Genomic DNA, 23,747 nt, shown 5'->3' on the forward strand with positions numbered 1-23,747 from the left:
TTTTACTAATGCCCTAAACCTACATGGTAGGATGTTAAATATATATCCTTTTTTTTATTCCTTTTCCTGAGATGTAATAAACCATGCAAAAGTTTAAAAAATGGTTTTGACTCCAAGAAGTAAGAAGTAAGAGTTCTGCCACCACTCCCAGGTGAGTAGTAATCTGGAAGTTCAGAATATTTTAGCAGAAGGAACAGAGCCAGATGTTGTAACAAAGATTAAATGTTCTCTCTCCTTTCTTCCTCTCCTCCTATGCTTTCCTTCTCTTCCCCTAGTAGCCTGTAGTTTGTAGAACACAAATAAATAGTGTTGTGACTCTATAATAGAGTGACAAACTCTATTATAACAGTAAATTGATTATCTAGACAAAGCCATCCAAGCAGGAACAAAATCCTAAAAAACACAGAGAAATTACTAGAAAGGAAGGAAGGAAGGAAGGGGAAGAAAAAGGAAAGGAAAAAGAAGGGGGGAAGGAAGGAAGGAAAGAAGAAAGTTAGTTGTTAAAAAAAAAAAATGGGGGGGTGCCTGGATGGCTCAGTGCGTTAAGCCTCTGCCTTTGACTCAGGTCATGATCCCAGGGTCCTGGGATCGAGTCCCACATCAGGCTCTCTGCTCAGCAGGGGGTCTGCTTTTGCCTCTCTCTCTCTGCCTGCCTCTCTGCCTACTTATGATCTGTCAAATAAATAAATAAAATCTTAAAAAAAAAAAGACCAAGAATGTGGATGAGAAGAAAATAATGCAAGAATAGAAGAAAATTTCTTATAACTCAATAAGAACATAAACTCAATATAAAAGAAGCTTAAAGAGAGTCAATAAAACATTAGAATGATATATGGTATAGAAAGGGAAATTCAATCATAAATAGTAAGGGTACAAACAAAATAATTTTAGAATTAATAGATTTTAAAGAGCAATGACTTCCACAGACACCACTGGAAAACAATATTGTCACAGAGGAAAAGCTTGAGGTAATCACAGAAGATGCACATGAAAAAAGAGATAACAGCATTTAGAGAAAAATTAATGAATGGGAAAAGCAAGGATGATCCAATTAAGGATACTTGTTATCCACAAAGTAGTAAGTCCAATAAAGGGAATCATATTTTTATTCAATGATGTAATAAGAGAAAAATTTTCTAGAATGAGGAAAAAATTGAATTTGCCATTGGAAAAGTAAATGTAATATGTTCCAGAAATTACAACACTGATTTTATATATATATATATATATATATATATATATATATATACATATATATATATATATATATATATATATATATATATATATATATATATACTAGCCAAGGTTTTATACTTTAATAAGGAATAAAGAAGGAATTCTGAAAGTATCCAGGCTTTAAACCAAATCATTGACAAGGAGAAAAAGGTTGGTCTCAAGCTTTTGCATAGCAATATTCTATGCCAGGGGACAACAGAATAATATCTACAAAATTCTGAAAGGAAGAAAGTGTGATCCAAGAACACTGTGCTTAGTTTAGCATCAAGTATAAGGCAATAAATAGATAATCATCCTCAAATATGAACAAATTTGAGGAATATACAGCCATGAGTCTCTCTCTCTTTTTTTTTACCTTTTAAAATTTTATTTAAATTCAATTACATACAGTCTATTACTAGTTTCAGAGGTAGAGTTCAGTGATTCATCGGTTGCACACAACACCCAATGTTCATTACATCAAGCACCCTCCTTAATGCCCATCACCCAGCTACTCTATACTCCCTACCCCCTCTTCCCTCAAGCAACCCTGTTTGTTTCCCATGATTAAGAATGTCTTATGATTTATCTCCCTCTCCGATTTCATTTTATTTTCTTTTCCCTTATTTTCCCTATGAGCTTCTCTTTCATTTCTTAAATTCCACATGTGAGTGAGATTATATAATTGTTTTTCCCTGATTGACTTATTTCACTTAGCATAATACCCTAGTTCCATCCTCACCATTGCAAATAGCAAGATTTCAAATTTTTGATGGCTGCACAATATTACATTGTATATATAAATCACATCTTCTTTATCCATCCATCTATCAATGAACATCTGGGCTCTTTCCATAGTTAAGCTATCGTGGACATTGCTGCTATAAACACTGGGGTGCAGGTGCCCCTTCAGATCACTGTTTGTATCCTTTGGGTAAATATCTAGTAATGCAATTGCTGGGTCATATGATAGCTCCAATTGTAACTTTTTGGGGAACCCCCATCCTGTTCTCCAGAGTAGCTGTACCAGAGCTATGAGCCTTTCAAAAAACTACTTAGCAAACAGATGAACTTGAAAGAAACTGAAAGAACTCAGGAATAACAAAGTCCTGGTAGTCATTCAAAATATAGAATTGATTTTTAATATACTATGAGAAGTCTGGTTATTGAAATAAATTGGTGTGAAGTGCTTGTGCAATAAGAAAAACTGGGGAAGCTGCAGGATCAGTTAACACACAGCTCTTGCACTACAGGCTCTCAATCACCACTAGCTAAAATTTAACCAAGTAGTTAAAAGAAATTTAAAAACACAATGTCTCTAACTTCATATTTTCTACTATCTATTTTCTTTTTCTTAGGATATTTTAGGAAAAATATCTTTGGTAATGAAGAGATGATAGATAGATGATTGATTGATAGATAGATGTTCTTTACCTATATCCAACTATATGAAGCTTTATGGTCCCTCTATATTTCAATTCAGTTTGATTTTGCTTAACTCAATTCAGATTATATATAAATTTTACAGAAATAGTATCAATAACATGATCTCATTTTTATAAAAGTATACCTCTCTATCTTTCTTCTCTATATTTATGTGAATAAAAAGATATCTCTAATGATATTTCTTAAATGTTAATGAAGTTTGTTTCTGGATGGTGGGAGTGATTGAATGTTTTCAATCTTTTTAATTTTACTTTTCTGCATTGTCATAGTGTGAGGACATATCAATTTTATAAAAATAGTATAGTGATTTTTTATTAAAACAGAAAATGGGAAGCAAATGCAGTAAAATTTTAACCGTGGTACATTCTTGCTGGCGGGAAAAATGAATGACTATTACATGATACTTTTTTGTTGTGGTACTCTACTGTAATTCTTTTAAATTTCTAAAAATTTTTGTTTTAATTTGAAGAGAAAGATAAATATTGGTCACAAAAACTGATGCCTATTGATTTTGTAAAAAAATATTTTTTGGTCCTCTGCTGTGTGGTAGCTCACACCTCTAGAAAGAATCTGAGGTCAATCTTTAGGTTGTTGCCTCCTCTTTGTTACCTGATATAAGAATGTGTGAATGAATGCCTGACTGTGACTCAACAAGAATCAAACCATGGCCTGGAAAAAATCTGCCAAGCAGGTGAAATATGTCCATAGTAGAGTCTGATTAATAGGAAAAATCAGGATATTTAGCTCCAAACACTATTAATGAGACACCTGTTTGAAGGCTGTGAATGAAGAATGCAGTGTGGACTATTATAGAAAGGAGATGAAAGATAGTGTAAAAGAATGATAACCAACCTGGTAACCATAACATTACTAGGTCCTGGGATTGAGCCCCACGTCAGGCTCCCCATTCAGCTGGTAACCTGCTTCTCTCTTTCCCACTCCCCCTCCCTGCTTATATCCCATCTCTCACTGTCTCTCTCTCTTTCAAATAAATAAATAAAATCTTTACCAAAAATATAAAATAAAATAAAATAAAACATAAATTTATAGGACTCCTGGGTGGCTCAGTCAGTTAAGCGACTGCCTTCAGCTCAGGTCATGATCCCAGGGTTCTTGAATCGAGCCCCGCCTCAGGCTCTTTGCTCAGTGGAGAGCCTGCTTCTCCCTCTCCCTCTGCCTGCCTCTCTGCCTACTTGTGCTCTCTCTCTTTCGGTCAAATAAATAAATAAAATCTTAAAAAAAAAGAATGATAACCATAAATCCAACAGTAATTGGGCTGCTATTGATCCACAAGCCATGGGCAGTAAGTAAACCTCCGAATGAAGTTGAAAACATGGAACAATAATGACTAACATCAGGAGAAAGAGAGAAAGTAATATGGTAAAAAGGCTGCTATTTAAATTCCTCAATTCTTTCCTCCTTCCTGTCTTTACCTCTATGCTGAAAGTCCTTCTAGAGAATCATTGTCTCTAAGAGACAGAAATGCAAATTCCACCAAGTTCAGGTTAAGTCCATGAATCAAGCCGTGCTCTGAGGTCTTTGAAGCAGTCAGAGATCTCTAAGCAAGTCCTGCATGAAGACACTATAAAAATACTATTACAGTGAGAACCTAAAAATGTTAAAATATAAACAACTAAAAAAATCTATGTACTGTCAAAAAAAACTAAAATAACACAACTCTTTCCTTGGTTTTGTGTGGTAATAAATAAGTAACAGTGCCATGATAAATGCTCCCTTTTAAGGAATGTGCCTTATGTAGATGGGCTCATACAATCCTCTGAAATAGCAGTTATTACTAATCCAACTTAATAGAGAAATTACAGAATTTACAGAGAAACTAAGCAATTTGCTCAAAGCAATAAAGAGTCAAGATTCAAACTAAAGAAGCTCTGTTTCCAAAGACCACACTTGTTCTAACACCTACCACTAAAAGTCAATGTTACTTAATCATAAGCATAGAAATTTATTTTATAATGTGAAAAAACTGGAAAATCCCAGGGTGGAACCCTAAAGAAATGCCAAGGGCTCTTTTTATTATAATTAATCTGGAATTAATTCCAATTTTTAAGGTGGGGATTTTTTTAATAGATGATTCAAAAATAATTAAATTGTGGTTCTGAAAAATATTTAATTTAGCCAAAGCAGGAGCAAATCCTGATGACAAAGGAATGATGTTGATGAAATGAATTTCTGAACTTGAAAATAACCTTGGTGAGATCTAGACCAAGTTTGACAAAAGAACTTTAAACACATCTAATGTTTGTTATAATAGAGTTAAGTATCAACACATTCTCTTTAAACTTCTTCCAGATAGTCTATTAAAAAATACATATTTTCAAAAGAAAAAAAGATCCATTGTACAGCCAAGCTATAAACGACCACATATTGGTCAAATCTATCATGGAAATACTAGAAATTCTTCTGAAAATCACTCTTTTCTGTAGTTGTAAAAGCAACTCAACTACAAAAACATTGTAGATCATGTCTTAAAACAAATTTTTTCACTTTTCAATATTCTATATTTAAAAACATGATATTCCAGTATCTATACAGTTTACAATAATTCTTTGTCTAGGTAATAATATTTCACACCACTGGGATACCTGGGTGGCTCAGTTGGTTAAGCAACTGCCTTTGACTCATATCATGATCCTGGAGTCCTGGGTTGGAGTCCCACATCAGGCTCCCTGCGTGGCAGGGAGTCTGCTTCTCCCTCTGACCCTCCCACTTCTCATGCTCTCTCTCTCTCTCTCATTCTCTCTCTCTCAAATAAATAAATAAAATATTTTTTAAAATATTTCATACCACCCTGGTATCCTTTTTTCTATGCTTTTTAATTGAGAATGCTTTGCTTGGTCACTGACCTCTAATTTTGTGTCATATCCTTCATACTTTGTTCTGCCCACTGAGGCTCAATGACAAGGAGTTTGGGGAATGTAGTAGAAAGACTACAGGGTATGGAATTTAAATGACAGGGCTTAAATTTCAAATTAAACTAGTCAATAGTCAAATGAACAAAGCAGTGTAAATTCCATGGGTTGAGGATTGTGTGCTATCATAATCCCAGTGCCTAGAAGAGTAAATAAGCATTCAATCAGTATTTGGTGAAAGTAAAAATAATGTTTTAACCACAGTACAGGATTACTTTTTTGTAAATGAGTAAACTTATTTTATAGAGTAGTTTTAGGTTCACAGCAAAATTGAGCAGAAAGTCCAGAAAGGTTCGATATTCTCCCTGTCTACACACACACACACACACAACCTCCACCACTACTGATAACCTGCGCTGCAATGATACATCTGTTACAGTCCATGAACCTGCACTGACACATCATTATCACCTAAAAGCTATAGTTTAGATTAGGATTCACTCTCGTGTTGTACATTTTATGGGTTTTTCCAAATGTTTACTGGTGCGTATCCACCATTATAGTATCTTACAGAATCGTTTTGGTGCCTAGAAACCCTCTGGGCTCCAACATTTATCCCTCCCTACCCCACCTAAACCAAAGCAAGCACTAATCATTTCATTGTTCCTATAGTTTTGTCCTTTTCCAAAATGTCACATAGTGGGAATCAAACCACACGTAATCCTTTCAGATTGGCTCCTTTCACCTAGTAATAAGCATTTAAGTTTCATCCATGTCTTGTCATGATTTGATAGCTCATTTCTTTTTAAAGCTAAATAATATTCCATTTTCTGGATATACAATTTATTCCAAGTACTTTTTTTTAAGATTTTATTTATTTACTTGACAGGGAGAGAAAGAGAGCACAAGCAGGGGAAACAGCAGAGGGAGAGGGGAAGCAGGCTCTCTGCTGAGTCAGGAGCCAGATGTAGGACTTGAACCCAGAACCCTGGGATCTTGACCTGAGCTGAGGGTAGACACTTAACAAACTGAGCCACCCAGGCACCCTCAGAAGTAAGGTTAAACAATAAAACATAATACTAATTATTATTATCATCATCATGATTGTTGAAGTGACATTTCAACCTTGTCAACTTGACTTGACTTGTCAACTTGACTACTCTTGGTTTTTGAGTCATAAAAGCCTGTAAATTTTTCACTTTTTCAGCAACAAAAAGATGTTATAAACATATGTTCAATACATTGGCTGACGTGTGGTCAAATATCATACCCATAAAGCCATCAGCTTGCAACTGTTGCTTCATAGAGTGCTAATGGAACTTGAACTTGATGTCCAATAGTCCCTCTTCCTTTCATAGAGAGACTATGACTAAGAGAATTTCCAGACAAATAAATATTTCTTTTTCCTCACCTCCAAAGACCAATTTCAACATCAAATTCATCCCTAGTACTAAAAATTTGGAAAAGGAAAAAGGAAGTGTAAATTTAGGTCTTTTCTGCTATGGGCCCAAACCTAAAACTAAGTATATCCAAAATTAATACCAAATCCATATTTTGAGCCTAGAGTAAATCCAGCTTTCCTGTGGTCTGCCAAGCCAAGAATGATTGGACATGAGATAAAGGTTCCTCCTTCCTGGATGGTAGAACAGAACCATAGAGTTTCTGGACACTGAAATAAAATTCATTTAATAATTCACCCATTGATGGTTTTGTCTGAAGAATTTCTTCAGGAACCATTTTTATGAAATGGGTTTCCATTTCATTTTATTGTCTGACATGCTAAATCATTTCATAAACCAAATTTAACCTGTAGCTTGCAAGCAATCAGGGCACCCTTACTGGAATAAGCCCACACTAATACAGAAAGAGAGCAGAGTGACTCTCCTATGAGCATGGCCTATACTTTTCAAAATCTGACTATATCCAGTTTAAGAAAAGATACTGATATTGAAAAGGTCAAGAAAGACAGAGGTCTCATAGCAAATTGAAACATGATCCCACCATGTTCCCTAGGTCATTTTTTAATGCAGGCATGAGCACAACTCAATTAACTAAAATTATTATAGCAACTCTTTCTTGCTGGCATTGACAGTTGCAGATTCCAAGGAACACAGATTTTTTTGGGGGGGTGCTATATTTTGTGTGACTATTAAGAAGAGATATTTCAAGTATAACAGGGTTTCACATCTCTTAACCCAATGTGAAGTTGACAAGTGCACCCACTGGACATGGAAAATATGAATTCTGTTCATAGTGATACATGTGGTCTATCTCCAGAAAGGAGCAGTTCTAATAATTCTCGGAAATAGGGAAAAGGTCCATGTGTTCTTTCATGTCCTTTATTTTAGAGGCACAATTTCACTCATTCTTTATCCAATTTTCTAAACATATATCAGAACTTCAAAAGATAAGGCAGGACATTGTGGCAACTAAGCTTAAAATTTAGTTCAATAAAAACTATCCTGGGTTCTAAAATATAAATGGCAAGTATGTCTAAACATCTGGGACATAATCTCCTGCTATCTAACCTTACTACATCAAGAAGTTTATATAGATTTATATGAGGACTGCCTCAGATGAGGCTCCATTAACTCTGGCACAAAATCATTGTCTTAAAAGAATAAAATTTGATTTACCTTGTTCTTATCATCATTATTTTGAACATCCACTATGAACAAATTTTAAATCTACTTGAGACCTAATGTTCTGGGATTTATGTGCCAAACATTGATTCTCTTATTCTAGAGTTAAATTTAATTACATCAATCTTTCATTTTTATGCATTCTTATATAGAAAAGCCAGAACTAAATTTGAAAGTATTTTTCTTTGTCCCTAAATGAATTTACCTCAGCAATTTCAATTTTCATTTCAAGAGCCACACTGCAGAATTACAGACCAAAATAGGATAAATGTAGGAAACAGAGGGCAAATTTTACACAGATTTTGCCTTAATTTTCAATATACCAACACCTAATTTCCTTACTAAGTGAGAACTCCCAAATATTGTTCTAAAAACAAAACAAAACAAAAAATAGAATAGAGTCCTAGTGCAGTAAAATTTCCTCCATAGTTAATTATTCCTAGAAAACAAAGCCTACCCTTTACTCTGATTCTTTTCAATTCTGTTACAGAATCATAAATATTTTCTACTCCTCACATTGCTCTCAGATCCTGCAAAAACACATTTACATGGCTCTAATTCAGCTAGATACTGAACAGAAGTATCTGTAATGTTTCTATATTGGAACTGACTTGCTGAAATTAATACTGTTAAGTCATTAAAGCATAGTCCCAACGAAAGCAATTTCATGGGATTACATTATGTATAAGGAAAGGAATTTCTCATGATTAATTTTTTGGTTGTTTTGGCATTTTTTTTTATTTAGGCTTCTTAGAGAATTGTTTCTAAGCATTATTTTCACTCTCTTTAATAATTATTTAGTTGACGAGTATTTTGCTTGGTCTGAAATTCACCCTTGGTCTACAAGGCAATGATATATCTACAGTCAACAGTAAAGGTCATACTTCACAGTTTAAAACAAAAAAGAGAAATAGGGATTGGGGAAAGATTGTGGGTAAATAAAAAGTACTAGATCACTGAAGTTTCTTGTTTATGTAACAGGATTTTTCTCAAACAAAAATCAGCATGTATTTGCTGAATCTCACTTCAATATAGTAATTTATTTGCATGTACAGCTGAGAACCAACAAAAGCTTCAGAAATCAAAATCCTTTTCTAATAAATTACCTCCTCTAAAAAAGGAGGGTGTTAATAAACAGCAGCCACTTCTATTAAAGCTCTACGAAACTGCAAAGTGTTTGATGGATACCATTTTCATGATTAATGTTGCAAGGCCTTATAATCTATTACTCTCATACAGTTTAGTTCTTCATTTCTAATTTTCTGGTTCAAAGTACTAAAGCAAGTTAGTAAAAAGCTGGAGAATCAATTTAAAGAGCAGTGGTACAAACAAAAAATTCTTGAATCAAAGGAGTTGATTTTTGTCAGCATGAGCCAAAAAGCCAAGAACCATATCCTTCTACTCTAAGGTGTGTAGTTTACTGTCTTTGTTGTCATTTCTAAAGAAGAGCACAAAACAATTTTTTTAAAAAGTCAATTGTCACTTCAAGAATTTGGAATCATCCAAAACCTTTTCCTTCCCCCCCAAATGCTTGCAAAAGTTGGCTCAGAAACCGCTCTATCACTGTAAAAATAAATGAGAAGATTGTGCATAATACCATAGAAATCCAAGTTAGTGGTGTATTGAGAGGGATCTGCTTTCCTATTCCCAGATGATTGAATTAAGGCATGAACTGCAGGGAATGCTTTCAAAATAACTCTGTTCATTATAGATGCTTTTGGAGGAAGAATCCAAAGTGTTCCAAGTCCCAAGAGCTACTCTGCTACACTGAGTGGCCTTTGGATTGACATCCATACTAGTCAACTTATAACAATCTCAAATCCCACAACAGCTCTGCTGGCCAGAATATTTTTATCATAGAAAGGATCAAGAAAATGGCTTGAAATAAGTTGATCTTGTATGAAAGCTACATTAAAGATGGATATTCAAAATCCATGAATTAAGCTTGCACTCTATCAGGAATGCAATCGTGTCTTTGTTTATTGAGATGATGAGTGTGGACAAGGCAGTAATAAAATGAATATATACTCTATTTCTAAGTTCAGACCCAGCATATAATAGAAGCACAAAAAATACACAACTATTAAGTGAAAAAATATTTCAGCCAAAATTTTGTTTTGAGAGAAATCAATCACAACTGAAATCACTTTTGAATCATTTGACTTATTGATACACAGTTGGTTTGTGAAAGAAATTATTTCTTTAATTTCTGCATCAAGATATATCAAAATATAAAAAAAATGTTTTCCCATAAAAAGAATTTGGAAGTAACGTAATACGTTCTGAAGGTATTTTTTCTATTCCAGAAACTCAAAATTCACACTTTGTGTTTTTAGCTAAAACTTCTTATCCATTGTACCTGCCAATAAACAATTTTGTTCCACTTTGACTCCTATTTCCTGTACCATAATTCTACTTTCCTCTTTCCTCACTCAATATAACAAACAAATACATATTCATCCTTGCAGATTCAGAACAGCATGTAGACTCAATTAATTCTCTTCTGTGATTCACTGATACTTATTCCAAGAAATAGTTCCTATCAAAAATCAAATCCTTTTATTGAATTCATCAATCACTTACCACAGACTTGAAGGTGACACATTCTTAAGCTATCCTACCCCAGGGGAATGTAACAATCTAAAGTTATTTCAAGTTTTTCAAGATTTGTTCACATTTTTATCCTTATATAGACAACATCTGGGTTATATGAGATTGGAAGAACTTGTGGAGAATTCCCTACACAGCTGTCTAAAAGAGCAAAGAGACTTGTTAACAGGAGAGATAATCCAGTTAGAATAATTGGCATTTGCAAGGCATGGTTATATTATGAAGACTCAGTTTGGCTCTTACCCAACCTCACCTCCTATTGCATAGGCAAGGAATCTGCACTAATATTGAAGAGCCACAGATCTCCATGGAAATAAAGTGGATCTGGGTCATTTCTGAGTGTTACTCTCTCCTATGCATAAAACTAGTCAAATTACTCTAGTTTACTGCATTGAGAGTGAGAAGAGAGTATTTCGAGAACAAAAGGAAAAAAGGATTTTTTTTCATGAGGCAACTGCTTTTCATCTCAAAAATTGTCTGAACTTCATCCTTTCGTTGTTATTAAATCATAATTTCTTCCATTGCATGAGAAGAAGTTGTGCCTTGGAAATAAACAGTTCATACCTGAGATATAGCCATCAGAATATTCCAACCTGCCCAATACTGTCTGGCTGATTCAGACCTTGAACTCAGAAAGTTGAGTCTGTTTCTTTACCTCACTTAACAGAAAGGCAAACATACTGTCAGCATTTGATTAATAAACAATGATACAAAGTCCTGGGAGGCAATTTGTGGTCCACTCCTGGACATCCTTCCCCTTGGCATGTCTCACTAGGCAGTGATAGATCTGGCTGCCATTACCACTGAAATGATGGAAAGTATCTGACACTTTACTCAAATTGGAAGGGAAGAGGGGATGCACAAAACCTCTATGTGAGGAACCACCAACTTTCCATGGAGTTATGTAGTGAGAAAAACAACTTCTTTTCACTGCTTGTCAGAGACAGTAAAATTGTACATAGCTTTTGATGAAATCTTGAGAGATACACTGAGAAGGATTTATATCATCAGTATCCAAGTGTGTTTCTCCAAGGGATTAGATGCTCCTTGGAAAATTAGACTTAAAAATCAATATGGCATTTCATGGTACCCAGTCAATTATTAACACCTACAATATGAATTATACCGTGTAATTAAATTTTTTTAAAAAATACCAGCCACCAAGTATACCAAGCATTTTTAAATAATAGGCAACATAGCCAACTTTTTCTTTCAGAACAAAGACATTTTATTGCCTCTGTTCTTGTCTTGCTCAATGAGATTTTAAGGAACAGGACTCTGGAAAGGAAATGTTCAAATTCAATGTCTTTTGTTGTCCACAGTTTCACTTAAGAAGCAACAAAACAGATCATTCTTACCAGGATAACACATGGTAAACAGAGCGAATAAAATGTTAATTTAGCAAGATATGACCATTAATTTATCTAAAGTAAATACTATTTTAGAGGTATCTACTTCTTGGAGTAGGCCCTCTCCTTTCCTGTGAACTGTCTCTACAACTGAGTTCATCTGATAGTGTCTCTTGCTGTCCTCTGGCTGTAGCTGGGTGGTCCAAGTGTGAGTACCTGTCCTGCTCATATTTTCTCTTTCATGAATCAAAATGGGAAATATGGAATTCCAATCAGTCAATTGTTGGGAGTGAGCACAGAGAATGTGTCACTTAAAAAATGGTGAAACCGGGGCGCCTGGGTGGCTCAGTGGGTTAAGCCGCTGCCTTCGGCTTGGGTCATGATCTCAGGGTCCTGGGATCGAGCCCCGCATCGGGCTCTCTGCTCAGCAGGGAGCCTGCTTCCTCCTCTCTCTCTGCCTGCCTCTCTGCCTGCTTGTGATCTCTCTCTGTCAAATAAATAAATAAAATCTTAAAAAAAAAAAAGGTGAAACCATTCCCTATCATAAATGAAGAGAGAGAATAAGAAGGAGAAACAGAGAGAAAGTATTCAAAAAAAAAAAAAAAGACATAAGAAACCATGTACCTCCTGAAAGAGAGAATCAAAACATGGATGCCTTACTTTCTGAAGTCTCCCCTTTCTCATTTCATGCCCTTTAATTTCCTGAGATAAATTTCATTATAATAAACTTTTCTTTTTTGAGGCTTATTTGAATGGGATACCTGACATAACCAGAAACAATTTGTCAAATATATTTTTAAATTATTAAATAGTCATGATGAAGGGCATTCTGCAAGTCATCATGAAACAATTGGTAAATGAAAATTTCTACTCTCAAAGCAAAAGTATTTTTGAAGGAAAATATAACACAATTAGTTGTAAATGCCGTAATAAAAGGCACATGAGGTACTTGAGTCATAGATGATAGAAGTATCAGTGCTGGAATGAGAATAACTACAGTTGAATCCTACCACTTATCCACTTGTGGGTCTGCTAACAAAAAAGTGGTGTACCTACACAGGAGTAAATCCCACTTGATTGTGGTGAATGATTTTTTAAAGTACTGTTGGATTTGATTTGCTAACATTTTATTGAGAATTTTTGCATCTATGTTCATCAGGGATATTGTCCTGTCATTCCCTTTTTTAGTGGTGTCTTAATCTGGTTTTGACATCAGTGCAACACTGGCCTCATAGAATGAATTTGGATTTTTCCTTTTCTATTGTTTTTTAAATATTTTGAGAAGAGGTATTAACTTTCTTAAATGTTTGGTAGAATTCTCTTGTGAAGCCATATGGTCCTAGACTTTTGTTTGTTGGGAGTTTTTTTTATTACTGATTTAATTTCTTTGCTGGCTATCAGTCTGTTCAAGTTTTCTGGTTCTTCCTGTTTCAGTATTGGTAATTCTTATGTTTCTAGGAATTTATCCATTTCTTTCAGGTTGTTCAATTTATTTGGCATATAGTTTACTAAAAAATTCTCTTGTAATTGCATTTCTGTGGTGCTGGTTGTTATTTCTCCTCTCTCATTTATGATTTTATTTATTTGGGTCTTTTTTTCCTTTAGGTAAGTCTGGCTAGAGGTTTTTCAATTTTATTAATTTTTTCAAAGAACCAGCATCTGATTTCATTGATCTATTTTTTTTATTTCTATGTCATTTATTCTGTACCTACCGTTTTGTAAGTGCATAGTAAATGCTATGTGTTATAACCCCCAAATACCTGGAAGTAATTGTGTAATTGTAATTGTGACTTGGAAGGAACTCAGGGTTAGAGTTCACAGAGGGTGACACTGGATCTGAGTACTGAAAGATATATATTTAATTTCAGAAGTATAAAAAATATTCTAGGCAGGGAAGTAGAAGCAGCAAAGATACAGAGATGTGAACATATGTGGGCTTACACACACTGCTCACAATAGATAGTTGTAGGAGATGTGCAGCATAAAAGGAAAGAAGAAGAAAGAGTCTTTTAGTCCCAACTGATAGGAATGGAACATTATTCTGAAGATAAAATAAGATCATCAAAGACCCATCTTTTAAAATTAGAAAGAAACACTCATGTCTATGTTTAAAGAAAAAAAGTATTAAAATATGATAATATGAGGACAGAATGAAGACAATGAAATAGGTTGAAACTCTATTTCAATGTCCCAGGAATTTCCCACTACCTATGTGATGGTTCTTACATCAAGAGGAATAAAAAGGTGATTTCTGCATTTGAGGACCAGATGTTTAAAATACCTAGGCTTACCCAAAGGCCATTTTATTCATGAATTTCTACATCTAAAACATATGTTCCACTCTTTAACACCCAGTTCAAGATACCCAGGGGGAAGAAATCATCCAAAACTGAGCTTCCTATATCCAGGCCCTAATAATAGATAACAGATCTGCCTTAATGCCCCATATCCAGGATTTACCAGAAGTTCCTTAAACCACACCTGGCATATCAAAGCCTGGTAACTGGAAGGATATTTTATTTATTTATTACTTATACCCTGCTTTCTCCCAAGATGGTTTTCAAGGCAATGCATCCTGAAGTATAAAGAAGTACATCCCATAACCCTTTTAGGAATCTAAGAAATACAACAATAAAAAAGAGATACCTCTAAGTTTCAGGCCCATCCTAGATTCCTGTAGTTGGAATATCACCCTTTGGGAAATTCATCCAGAACTGCCTTTTTTGTTCTTTATAATGAGTAATGGTAAAAGAATAAAATGAAGGATTAGATGGGAGCTCTGCTAAACAAAAGTTGAAAGAGACTAAGATGGAGTCCAGTGTCTAATATAATAGGGGAAGGAGAGAAACACAACTGAGTTAGTGATCCAAAAGAAAAAAAAAAATTACAAAGGGGAACCAGTTAATACCAGTCAGAAGGGAGAATATAAAAAATATATTTAAAAAAAAACTATATGGGTAACATCATAAAATCAACACAACCAAATTCTCCACAAGTTTTTATTGTGGAAACTAACAAACTGATTCTAAAATTCTTGGTGAAGTACATAAAAGACTTAAAGCAGGCAAAATTTTTTTTAATTTTTTTTAAATTTTTAAAATATTTTTTAAATTTTTTAATATATTAATATATAATAATACATTTATATATCATATATATTATATATAACATATAATATAATGTAAATGATTATATATTTTTAAACTTTTTAAATTTTTTTTAATTTTTTAAGGTTAGAAAATTGAGACTATCAGATTTCAAGATTTATAACTATGCTACTGTATATAGTGTAATATGATTAGAAAGATAGCCAAATATACTAATTTAACAGGATAAAGTTCATAATTTTATGTATTTTATGCTTACATATATAGTTAATTGATTTTTAACAAAGATGCAAAATCAATTCAGTGAAGAAAAAAATGATCTTAATCTTTTCATCAATAGTTCTGAAACAACTGAACACCCAAATGCAAAAATAATAAAAGAATCTCAACCATATCATGAATCTTTAAAATCTGAACTCAGGGGGTGCCTGCATGGCTCAGTGGGTTAAGCCTCTGCCTTCGGCTCAGGTCATGATCTCAGGGTCCTGAGATCAAGCCCCGCATTGGATTCTCTGCTCAGTGGGGAACCTGCTTCCCCCTCTCTCTCTGCCTGCTTTCCTGCCTACTTGTGATCTCTCTCTCTGTCAAATAAATAAATAAAATCTTTTTCAAAATCAAATCAAATCTGAAATCAAAATGAATCATAAACTTAAATGTAAAACCTAAACTAAAATACTTACAGAAGAAAACATAAACTCTTTAGACCTTGAGTTAGGCAATGATTTCTTAGATATGTCTCCAAAATCATGATATGTAAAACAAAATTTGATAAATTATACTTTCTCAAAATTAAGAACTCCAGCTCTTTGAAAAGAAATTATTATGGGAATGAAAACACAAGCAACAAACTCCAAAAAAAAAAAAAAAACTTACAAACCACATATGTTATAAAGGACTTGTAAAGAATTCCCAAAATTCAATAATAAAAAAAAACCCCAATGTTTCCAATGATCAAGAGATTTGAACACACATTTCAATGAAAAAAGATATATGGATAACAAAGTGCACATGAAAAGACTCAACTAAATTAGACCACAATAATAAACTAATATACAATTTAGGAGATGTCTTAACTTTAAAAGATTGAGTATACCAAACAAATATGGGCAAAGATGTAGAGGAACTGGAACTCTCAAGCACTGCTGATGGGAAGGTGAAGTTGTATAGCCTCTCGGGGAAATAGTTTGGCAGTTTCTTAAACCATTAAACATATACCTACTGTATGGCTTAGCAATCCACGTCTACATACTTACCCAAGAGAAGTGGAAGCATATCTATATACATATAGACTTGTACCTAAATGTTCATAGCAGCTTTATTTTAATAGCCCCAAACTGAAAATACCAAATATATATCACCAGGTAGATAGGTAAACAAACTGTAGGATTTCTATGCAATGGAATACCACTCAACAATAAAAAGAATAAACTAATAATACATGTAATAACATAGATGAATTTCAAAATAGTTGTATATTTGCATAAAATTCTAGAAAATCATTATTATATGCCAACTATACTTCAATTTTAAAAATATAAATTAAAATATTAAAATATTACCTAATTAATGTTTAAAAATATTAAATAATAAAGTAAAATTCTAGAACATCAAACTAATTTACAGTAACAGAAAGCAGATCAGCAGCTTCCTGAGAATGGAGGGGTAGAAAGAAAGCAGGAGAGAGAAATTACAAAAGTGAATCAGAATAATTGGTACATTCATTATCTCGATTATGGTAATGATTTCACAAGTGTATGCCTATGTGCACTTTAAATATGTGCAATTTATACCAATTATACCTCAAAAAGCTATTTAAAAATTTAAAACACAGTAAGATAACATTACAAACACACTAGAATGGTTAACACTAAAAAAGCTGATGATACCAAATGTTGACAAGTATTTCAAATAATCTGAATCCTCATCTTTAGCTGGTGGGGGTATAACATGGTAATAAGTTGTTTGGAAATCTCTTTGGCAGTTCCTCATATAGTTAAAAATGCATCTACCCTATAACCTAATAATTTCACAGCTAGGCAATTACCCAAGACAAATAAAAACATTCACCCCTCAAAAAAACTTGGTGACATATAGCTGATATAACAGCTCTATAAAAGCTAAAAACTAGAAAACAATACAATGGAATACTAGTTAGCAATAAAAAAGAAACAATCTACTGACACATATAATAACATGAGTGATTCTTAAAAACATTTTGTTGGGGCACCTGAGTGGCTCAGTGGGTTAAAGCCTCTGCCTTCAGCTTGGGTCATGATCCCAGGGTCCTGGGATCGAGTCCCGTATTGGGCTTTCTGCTCAACAGGGAGCCTTCTCCCCTCACCCCTCTGCCTCTCTACCTACTTGTGATCTCTCTCTCTCTCTGACAAACAAAAAAAAACCAAAAAAAATCATTTTGTTGATCATGAAAGTCAGAAACAAATGGGCACACATTTATTTATCCATTTACAGTTCAATAGCAAGCAAAATTAATCTATGGTGATAGAAATCAGAATAGTATCTACCTTCAGCAAAGGGAAGGGAACAGACTGGAAAAGGGCAGGAGGAAATTTTCTGAGATGATAAAAATGCTCTATTTTCATTGGTTTTGGTTATATGTATTTGTTAAAGTCATAGAGCTATACACTGAAAATATGAGCACTTCACTGTATGTAAATTATAGTTCAATTCATAAAAAAGAAACATAATTTTAAAGGACTTGAAATGCATTGTATGCCATAATATTAAATAACAGATGAAATAAACTAGAAAGACACAAAACTATCAAATCTGAATCAAAAAATAGAACATTTGAATAGGTTTATAACAAATAAAAAGACTAAATCGGTAATTTTAAAACATTATACAATAAAATCCCAGGCCCAGATAACTTTACTTTTGAATTTTATCAAGCATTTAAAGAATAATTACTACAAGTCCTTCACAAACTTCCAAAATATATAGGAAGAAACACTTCCTAATTCATTCTATGAGGCCGGTAGTAATCTGATACCAAAACCAATGAGATATCATAAGAAAAGAAAATTATAGGCCAATATCTCTTGTAAAAATCCTCAACAACATACAGAACATTAAATCTAACAACACACAAAAAGGATTATACAGCATTACCCAGTGAGATTTACTGTAGGAATAAAAGGTTGTGTAAGTGCCTGAAAATTAATTAGTGTAATACACCATATTAATAGAATTAAAGACAAAAATCACATGATCATCTCAATAGATGAAGAAAAAGCATTTGACAAATGCTTTCATGATAAAAATGATCAACAAACTAGAAATAGCAGAAAACTTCTTCAGCCTTATAAAACATCTAACCAGAGTTAACATTATAGTTAATTATAGTCTAATTATAGTTAATTATAGTCTTCAGTGAAGACTGAATCCTTTCCCTCTATGATCAAGAAGATAAGGGTGTTCATCTTACCACTTCTATTTAACACTGGGGTTGAAATTCTAGCCAAGTCAATTGACCAGGAGGGGAAAAAGGCAACCAGATTGTAAAGGAAAAAGTAAAACTATTTCAAATTTGCTGATAACATGATCTTATATATAAAACAATCCCATGAAGACGACAGAAAATCCAGTACAACTAATAAAGAAGCTTAGCAAGTTTGCAAGATATAAGATCAACATGCAAGCATCAATTGTATTCATATATACTAGCAATGAATAATCCCAAAATGAAATTAAGAAAACAATTTCATTTACCATAGTCTCAAAAAGATTAAACATTTAGAAATAAGTTTAACAAAATGCTACATGTCTATTCCACTGAAAAGTAAACATGTTGTTAAAAGAAAATAAATAAATCTAAAATAAATGGAAAGATATTCCACGTTCATGGATTAGCAGATTTAATATTGTTATGATTTATAGATTAAGCACAATTTCTATCAAAATACCAGCTATTTTTTGTGCAAAAATTAAGAAGGTGATCCCAAAATTCACATGAAAATGTAAGGGACTCAAAATAACCAAAACAATCTTTGGAAAGAAGAACAAGGTTGGAAAACTCATATTTCCTGATTTCAAAACTTATAACTGTGAAGCTACAGCAATCAAGACAGGTACTGACATAAGGATATGTGGCAGACAGAATTGTCACCTCTCAAATATGTCTGTGTTCTAATCCCTGGGAATATGTTACCTTAGGTGGCAAAGAGGATTTGCAAATATGATTAAATTAAGGATCTTGTGATGGGGAGATTATCCTGGGTTATTTGGGTAGGCCCAATGTAATCACCAGCGTCCTTATATGTGAAGGAAAAAAGCAGACAAGTAAAAGTCAGAGAAGATGATGTGATGACAAAAGCAGAGGTCAGAGTAATGAGAGTATTGACTCTGAAGGTAGAAGATGGCCAGAGGTCAAAGAATAAGTGAAGTCTCTAGAAGATAGAAGAGATAAGGCATTAGAGCCTCCAGACGAAGCACAACCCTATAAACAAGTTGCTTTGGCTTAATGAAGCCATTTCAAATTTCTGACCTTCAGAACTATAAGAGTATAAATTTGTGCTGTTTTGAGACACTAAGACACAATTACTAAATTGTAATTTGTTTCAATAGCAATAAGAAACCCATAACAAACACTGATAAGTGGAATAGAATTGAGAATCCAGATATAAACCGTTATACTCTGATTTTCAACAAGGTGTTAAGACAATTCAATGTGGAAAGAAGAGTATTTTCAACAAGTGTTGCCTGGACAACTGGATATATGCATGAGAAAGAAACTTGAACCTCTACCTCACACCAGATACACAAATTTAACTCCCAATATATCATAGACCTAAATGTTAAGAGCTAAAACCATAAAACTCTTGGAAGAAAACAAAAGAGTGAATTTTGAGTTAATCAGTAGTTCCTTAGATATGACATCAAAACCACAAACAACAACAACAACAAAAAACTGGATTTTTTTTTAAAGATTTTATTTATTGACAGAGAGAGATTACAGTGAGAGAGGGAACGCAAAGCAGGAGGAGTAGAAGAGGGAGAAGCAGGCTTCCCACTGGGCAGGGATTTCTGATGTGGGGCTCCATCCCAGGACTCTGGGATCATCATGACCTGAACCGAAGGCAGACACTTAAGGACTGAGCCACCCAGGCACCCCTAAACTGGATTTCTAAAAGTTAAAAACCTTTGTACTTCAAAGAATACCACCAAGAAAGTAAAAAAACAAACAAACAAAAACCTCATAAATTAAAGAACGTATTTGCAAATCATATATCTGACAAAGAACTTGTACCCAGAATATGAACAGAATTTCTACAATCAATAATAATAAATGATACAACTTTAAAATAAACAAAAGAGCCAAATAGACATTTTTTCAAGATATATTAAATATCAAATATATTTTGAAATGAAATGATTCCACAAGAATTTTAGGATTGTTTGTTCTAGTTCTATGAAAAATGCCAGTGGTATTTGGATAGGGATTGCATTAAATATGTAGCTTGCTTTGGGTAGTGCAGATATTTTACAATGTTTTTCTTCCAATCCGTGAATATGGAATGCTTTTCCATTTCTATGTGTCCTCTTCTATTTCTTTCATAAATGTTGTATAGTTTTAAGAATACAGATCTTTGGGCGCCTGGGTGGCTCAGTTTGTTGGGCAAATGCCTTCCACTCAGATCATGATACTGGAGTCCTGGGATCAGTCTCACATCCAGCTCCTGGCTCAGCAGGGAGTCTGCCACTCCTTGTGCTCTCTTTCTCCCTCAATCTCTCTCTCAAATAAATAATACACTAATAATTTTTTTAAAGGAGTAGAGATCTTTTACATCTTTAGTTAGATTTATTCCTAGGTATCTTACTTTTTTTGGTGAACTTGCAAATGGGGTTGATTCCTTGATTTCTTTTTTTTTAATTTTTATTAATTTTATTTTTTATAAACATATATTTTTATCCCCAGGGGTACAGGTCTGTGAGTCACCAGGTTTACACACTTCACAGCACTCAGCATAGCACATACCCACCCCAGTGTCCATAATCCCACCCCCCTCCCAACCCCCCTCCCCCCATCAACCCTCAGTTTGTTTTGTGAGATTAAGAGTCACTTATGGTTTGTCTCCCTCCCAATTCCATCTTGTAAAGGGGCACGTGCACCCGAATGTTTATAGCAGCAATGTCTACAATAGCCAAACTATGGAAAGAACCTAGATGTCCATCAACAGACGAATGGATAAAGAAGATGTGGTATATATACACAATGGAATACTATGCAGCCATCAAAAGAAATGAAATCTTGCCATTTGCGATGACGTGGATGGAACTAGAGGGTATCATGCTTAGCGAAATAAGTCAATCAGAGAAAGACAACTATCATATGATCTCCCTGATATGAGGGATAGGAGATGCAACATGGGGGGTTAAGGGTGTAGGAAAAGATTCCTTGATTTCTTTTTCTGCTGTTTCATTATTGGTGTACATAAATACAACAGATTTTTGCACATTGATTTTATATCCTGCAACTTTGCTGAATTCATGTATGAGTTCTAGCAATTTTTTGGTGGAGTTTTTTGGGTTTTCTACATAGAGTATCTTGTCATCTGCAAATAGTGAAAGGTTGACTTCTTCCTTGCCAATTTGGATGTCTTTTATTTCTTTTTGTTGTCTGATTGCTGAGGCTAAGACTTCCAGCACTATGTTAAATAATAATGGTGACAGTGGACATCCTTGTCTTGTTCCTGACTGCAGGGGAAAGGCTCTCAGTTTTTCCCCATTGAGAATGACATTAGCTGTGGGTCTTTCATATATGGCCTTTATGATGTTGAGATATGTTCCATCTATCCCTACTTTGTTGAGGGTTTTTATCAAGACAGGATGCTATATTTTCTCAAATACTTTTTCTGCATCTATTGACAGGATCATATGGTTCTTATCCTCTATTTTATTAATGTGGCATATCACATTGATTAATTTGTGAATGTTGAAGCACCCCTGCATCCCAGGAATAAATTCCACTTGATCATGGTGAATAATTCTTTTAATGTATTGTTGAATTCAATTTGCAAGTATTTTATTAAGAATCAATGATGTTAGACAGGAAATAAGGCCTGAAATTATTAATCATTCAGAAAAGGTAAATAAAAATCACAATGAGATACCACTTCATGCCCATTAGGAAGACAGACAACAAATAATCAAAAAGACAAATAATAACAACTGTTGGTGTGGGTGGGGAGAAATTGGGTCCCTCATACATTGCTGGTGGGATTAGAATATGGTAAAGTTACTTTAGAAATCAGTTTGGCTGTTTCCTCAAAATGTTAAACATGGAGTTACCATATAAGCCAGCAATTCCACCGTGTCCTTATCCAGCATTCCATTTCCTCACTCAGCAATAAAAAGGGATGAAGTATTGATACATGCTATAACATGGATGAACCTTGAAAAACATTGTGCTAAGTAAAAGAAGTCATTCACAAAAGACTGCATAATTCATGATTCCATTTGGCAAATCTAGAAGGGCCTGAAAAAGAAAGCTAATCAAAGGTATGGGAAAAGATTATGCACAGTGCAAAATACATAAAAATGAGCAAGACAAAATTGCATGGATGTAGGTCTTGAACTAGTATCCTTCAGCAACCAATGTAGAGGTTTCAAGAGATAGGACTGTGGCTTTGATTTTGGATTGAGTCATTTAAAGTTAGTAGAACAGTGGAAGGATAAGGGAACATAAGGGAACCAATCAGGTACTTAGTGGGAAAATAGGTCATATGTTCTTCTGCTATTCTCTCCATGGAATGAGGCTGGGTAAGAAAGACTAAGTGCTCTGGAAGAAGCTAGATGAAGGGAGAAAATGGGTGAAATCCAGAGACCTAGAGTGTTCTAAGAGCAGCTATAGTAGTAGCAAGGGTAAAGGGAAGCTTAATAGACAAATATCTTGGTCAAAGTAAAATGCATGAAATTATGATCTGTAAGAAAAATTTATGGTGCTGCTATGGGAATGGATGGTTCCAATAGAGTGAACAGAAAATTAACTGGAGAAAATAATGGCTAGAATTTTTAAGTAACTGTTTTCTGTAGATACACTGAAACTTTCCTCTCTGACAGGAGTGAGTGTAAAAGCTATCTCACAATTGTCAAAGACTTCAACAAGTGAAGGGAAATGATTAAGAAGCCAGTAAATGACATCAGTAAGGAAAGGGAGGAGTATGGTATAGTTTGATGGCATGAGACCCCAAAGAGGATGGGTTTTTACCAAAGGCTGGAAGGGATATGCTCTAAAAACTGCAGTGGGAAGCCAGGTAGTTTGCAGAGGGCCTGCAAGAGTTCTGTTCTGGGTGCATGGCATCCTCATGGTGTTCTGATCCTTGGCAGACCTTTATTATGAAGAGAGACATTTCAAAATTAAAAAAAAAAAAATCTCTAGTTTAATAGTGGAATTTTAATAGGGAAGAGAACGTTATTATATAACCAAAACAAAACAAAACAAAAAAAACCTCAGACTTGAGATGAGAAGCAGTTTGCTTGCTTTTT

This window comes from Lutra lutra, chromosome 2 (genome assembly GCF_902655055.1).
Source record: "Lutra lutra chromosome 2, mLutLut1.2, whole genome shotgun sequence".
Classification (NCBI taxonomy): Eukaryota; Metazoa; Chordata; class Mammalia; order Carnivora; family Mustelidae; genus Lutra; species Lutra lutra.